Source organism: Helianthus annuus, chromosome 16, assembly GCF_002127325.2.
Source record: "Helianthus annuus cultivar XRQ/B chromosome 16, HanXRQr2.0-SUNRISE, whole genome shotgun sequence".
NCBI classification, from domain to species: domain Eukaryota; kingdom Viridiplantae; phylum Streptophyta; class Magnoliopsida; order Asterales; family Asteraceae; genus Helianthus; species Helianthus annuus.
The window spans coordinates 165,327,745-165,333,744 of record NC_035448.2 but is presented as its reverse complement, the minus strand read 5'-3'; positions in this window follow the sequence as shown (position 1 = coordinate 165,333,744).

The window sequence follows — 6,000 nt, the reverse complement described above, 5'->3', positions numbered from 1 at the left end:
GTGCATATTGAAGAAATAACCGTTAGTGGTGGTCATGGGTGACTTCCACCTTTTTCGGGAAGTTAGTTAGTTGTTTTTTCTTATCTTTTTAAGGGGAAACAAGCTCATTAGAGGCACAAGTCGTACACACCACAGAAAAAACACTTAACACACGAATTCTCTGCAAACACTTAGCAAAAACACACACTTACACTAGCAATTCATTGTATTGAGCTTGTTTTCTTCCGAAGTTGTATAAGTATCACTGCTGTTTTTGCAATATAGTTGGTGATCGGTAGTTTCCATCACCCGAGGTTTTTTATGCCGGAGATCTTCCAAAGATCAAGGGCTTTTTCCTCATATAAATCTCGGTGTTCATCGTTGATTTCATATACTTGTCGTTCATACAATTAACCGAGCATCATACCTCTGAAGTGTTTCAGGATGACCTGTGATCCTCAAGTGTTATCCTGTTTGGTGATCCTTACTTCTGTAACAGATAGTGATCCTCAGAAGTGTTTCAGGATCAGGATCAGGATCATGGATCATCCTAAGGATCCTTATACTAACGATTGTTCACTTTGAATTCGGTATTGTTTTGCAGGAGTACCGGCTTGGACTTGGTCATGGCGATATTCCTGGAGCATATTCCCTTCAATTCTGCACGTGCTTGGCCATTGTGAACGTTATGGAGAACGTGGGGAGAAGGCACGAAATGCGGACAATTAGTTAGGCTAGATATTTTCTATTTTTAAAGGGGATGGCGAGCTATTTTTAGAACACTTGGCTATTTTTTTGCTACACACACTCGTACAACTGCACTCACCAGCTCTCGGCAAAACACTTAGCAATTTTTATACATTTCTGCACGATACACTATAGTGATCCTTGTACCTAGCTCGCTATCATCCAAAGTTGTAAAAGAATTATTGTTTAATTTGAGTTGGTGATCGGTAGTTTCCATCACCCGAGGTTTTTAATGCCGGAGATCATTCATTGATTAAGGGCTTTTTCCTCGTATAAATCTTTGTGTCACTTGTGCAATTCATTTCTGAGTGATCCTCATTGTTGTTTACCAATTCAAGCATCATACCCCGTAACAGAGAGTTTGGTTGCATTATCCTTGTCTGATTTTTGACCAAAACATCTGGTATGTTATATTCTAACTTTTTCGAAGCTGTAAGTTGTCTCTTATCCTTTTTGGTTAAGCGTCATTGATCCACATTTCTTCAAACACTTCAAGTTTTCTGTTAAAAGTTTAACATTATCATCAGATTTCCAATAACTTTCCAGTTGTTTGGCGATGATATCTTTGAAAATCGAAACCATACATGAAAAATAAAGAGGAAAGAAACAACAACAGTTGTAGCTAAAAATGTTTAATGTTATTACCCATTCATTATGTATCAAATCATCTGGCCTGGATTTCACCAGCAAAACCGTGGACCATCCACCCAGGCCGGACAAGGCTATCTAACAGTTAAAGTGTGTATGCAGAAATTAAAATGCAGGAAGGTTTATAGCGTACGATGTAGAAGAATTCATTCTCCACAAACAGAAGGATCTTCTTGTCTGTAAAGGCATTTGAGGAGTTATCTCTAACTCTATATTTTGCAATGATGATTATAGCAGGTCTTATCAGTGATGACAGGCAGTGTAACAACTAGTTACCAGCAGCAACGGCTAGTCCGCTTCTGACGGAAATATGACAGCTGTGAATCCTTATCACAACTGCCATATTGGGGGCAATTGTTAGGGCATGACTTTTATGCTAAGGATCATCTATCCTGAGACTGGGCATGGATCACGGATCCTTAATGGATGATGCAGAGAGTCTGAGGATCCAGAGTATGAGGATCACGAGTCCGAGGATCCTTAACAGAACTTATGTTTTGCACGTTTTTAATGTGTTAATGCAGATAATGGACGTAGTGGACTACTTCTTTGCTGGAATCTCGTGGAATATGCTTTTAGGCACGTGCATATTGAAGAAATAACCGTTAGTGGTGGTCATGGGTGACTTCCACCTTTTTCGGGAAGTTAGTTAGTTGTTTTTTTCTTATCTTTTTAAGGGGAAACAAGCTCATTAGAGGCACAAGTCGTACACACCACAGAAAAAACACTTAACACACGAATTCTCTGCAAACACTTAGCAAAAACACACACTTACACTAGCAATTCATTGTATTGAGCTTGTTTTCTTTCGAAGTTGTATAAGGATCACTGCTGTTTTTGCAATATAGTTGGTGATCGGTAGTTTCCATCACCCGAGGTTTTTTATGCCGGAGATCTTCTAAAGATCAAGGGCTTTTTCCTCGTATAAATCTCGGTGTTCATCGTTGATTTCATATACTTGTCGTTCATACAATTAACCGAGCATCATACCTCACAAAATCAGATTTGGTTGCATTATCCTTTTGTGATTTTTGACCAAAACAGTTTGGCGCCCACCGTGGGGCAATTGGTGCATCAATTCTGAGAAATTTTGTTCATTTCATTCATTTTGGTTCATTATCTTCAACCACATGGCTTCTCAGGGAAAACTACTCCAAGTTCTATGTCGGCGGTCACTTTTTCACAGGGCATTCCGCCTTTGCATCATCTCCCCCTTGCATTCCAGAAGAATGATGAGAATTCTCCGAAGAAGACAACCCCCGTTTTCACAAAACCAGCTGTTGTTTCTTCCTCTACACTTACTAACAGTGATTTTTATGCTTTGATTGTGCAGATGAAGGATCACATGCAGCAGCAGGTCAAAACTAATGGCAGGATCCTTCGCGAAATTGATAAAATCAGCAGAGGATCACTCCCCTTTGATGTCGAGGTCGCTGAATTTCGACACTCCGGTCATAACTTCCCAGCACTTTGCAGCTCCATATGTCCAATACCAGGGTGCGTCAATAGGAATGCGTTCTGGATCATCGGTAATGTCTCAGGCTCGAGGATCCTCTTTCCAGCCTTCAGGATCCTTATTTCAGCATCAGGGATTCTTCACCAGTTTAGGAGGATGCATGGGGACGCAGCCAATTGAAGGATCCTCTCAGGTTCAAGGATCCTATCAGGTTCAAGGATCCTCTCAGGTTCAGGGATCCTCCTCCCAGGTTCAAGGATCCTCTCAGGTTTTCGGATCCATGGATTATCCTCCAAGATCTACATTCACAGCACTTCAAGGATCCAACATCTTCCAGGATCAAGGATACTTAAGGAGTGTGCAACCCGGAAGTTCAGATGTTTATCTAGGAGACTTCATGTTAGGGTTGGATTTTTATGACCTATGATCCTTACATGTTATCCTAACAAGTGATCCTTGTTTCCTTGACAGATAGTGATCCTCAGAGGAGCTTCAGGATCAGGATCACGGATCATCCTAAGGATCCTCATACTAACGATTGTTCTCTTTATATTTAATGTTGTTTTGCAGGAATTACGAGTTGGACCTGGTCTTGGCAACGTAATCAAGGAATCCTCCACGCTAATCTCGCACACGTATTACCAGAAATAGACGATGTGGAGAATATGGAAACTTAGCACAATTCAAGGGCAATTAGTTAGGCTAAATTACTTCTATTTCTAAAGGGGTAACGAGCTAGTAGTTAGCTAATTTACCTAAAATACGACCCCATACACTTATATAAAGGCACTCTTCGGCATTTGGAACACACAACACGTTTCTTACACACTCTAGCACACCACACCATAGCAATCTTTGTACCTAGCTCGTTACCATCCGAAGTTGTAAACATCATTTGTTATATTGAAGTTTGGTGATCGGTAGTTTCCATCACCCGAGGTTTTTTATGCCGGAGATCATTGATCAAGGGCTTTTTCCTCGTATAAATCCTTGTGTCACTTGCATATTTTACTTTAAAGTGATCCTTTACTTTATTCAACAAACCAAGCATCATTCCCCGTTTACATAAAGTTTGGTTGCATTATCCTTGTGTGATTTTTGACCAAAACAGTTTGGCGCCCACCGTGGGGCAATTGGTGCTTCAATTCTGAGAAATTTTGTTCATTTCATTTATTTCGGTTCATTACCTTCAACCACATGGCTTCTCCAGCGAAGAACACTCCAAGCTCTATGTCGGCGATCACTTTTTCACAGGGCATTCCGCCTTTGCATCATCTCCCCATTGCATTCCAGAAAAATGCTGAGAATTCTCTGAAAAAGACAACCCCCGTTTTCACAAAACCAACTGTTGTTTCTTCCTCTACACTTGCTAACAGTGATTTTTGTGCTTTGATTGTGCAGATGAAGGATCACATGCAGCAGGTCAAAACTAATGGCAGGATCCTTCGCGAAATTGATAAAATCAGCAGAGGATCACTCCCCTTTGATGTCGTAGTCGCTGAATTTCGACACTCCGGTCATAACTTCCCAGAACTTTGCAGCTCCACATGTCCAATACCAGGGTGGATCAATAGGAATACGTTCTGGATCATCGGCAATGTCTCAGATTCAAGGATCCTCGTAGGTTCAAGGATCCTCGCAGGTTCAAGGATCCTCGCAGGTTCAAGGATCCTCGCATGTTCAAGGATCCTCACAGGTTCAAGGATCCTCGCAGGTTCAAGGATCCTCTCAGGTTCAAGGATCCTCGCAGGTTCAAGGATCCTCTCAGGCTCAAGGATCCTCTCGGGTTCAAGGTTCCTCCTTCCAGGGTTTAGGTGACAAGGTTAGGTGGCCAAGGAAGAAAGACAAACCGTCTGCCACCGAAGACGAATCGAAATAGTGTGCTTACCATGGGTATTCTGGTAATCTCATAGATGAGTGCATAGCATTTAGGAAGGAGATAGGTTATCTTTAGAGCAAAGGATACTTGAAGGAATTGCTTGAAAAGAAAAAGTCAAGGATCAAGTATCCTGAGAAAATTCCTGAAAAAGCTCCTCCTCCACCATCCGATGCTTGAATCATCCATTTCATCTCCGGAGGTTCTCAGCAGCTAAGAAACGTGCAAAGGAAACAAAGATGGAGAATGGGGGCAAACCTGTTCGGACCTCCATCCTTACCCAGAAGAAAGTGATATCATATGATGAGGATAACTGTGCGGACATTCAGGATCCTCATCACGACGGTGTAGTTATTATATTATTTATATCTAACCATTTTGTTCGCAGGATTCTCATTGATGGGAAAAGCTCAGTGAACGTGATCCAGTTGGATGTCCTCGATAGAATGGACATCCTTGAATCCGATATTGTCCAAAGATCATCTATCCTTGGAGAGACAAAGATTACATTGGGGGACACCAAACTTCCTATCTACATAGAGGGAGTAAATTATGTTAAAAAAAATTATTATGTTATTGATTGCTTATCTTGCTGTAACGTTATCTTTGGCAAGCCATGGATACACGATATGAAGGCAATCCCTCTCAACATATCATCAACGTGTCAAGGTCCCAACTCTATGAGATATGGTGAAGATAGAAAGTGATCAGCAGGAGGCAAAAAACTATTACACTTCTCCAAAGAAGCAAGCCTCCAAGGAGCAAGACATCATGGAGGCAAGAGAGCAATACGTCAAGGATATTATGTTGAACTCAGAGGATCCTGAATCCAAATTTTTTATAGGATCTGGATCCTAGACAGTATTTAGCAGGATTTAGTATCCTTCTTGGAAAGAAGAAAATCTACCTTCGCTTGGAAACATGAAGATATGACAGGTATATCTAAGGATATTATCACTCATAAACTTGGCATTGACAGGTCATTCAAACCAATCCACCAAAAAGAAAAAGGAGAAAGTTTGCAATCGAAAGGAATGCCATTGTCCGAGAAGAGGTAGACAAATTGCTCAGAGACAAGTTTGAGTGGACTGATAGGCATGAAGCTGCACTTAACGTTCTTAAGGATCATCTATCCTTAGCACCAGCCCTGATGAAGCCAGAAAATGGAGAATCGTTATCCTTATAGTTAGCTATTTCATCTAAAGTGGTAAGTGTGATCCTGGTTAAGGATCATGAAGGTTCTCAACATCCGGTATACTATGTAAGTAAAATTCTACTTGATGCTGAGGCCAGG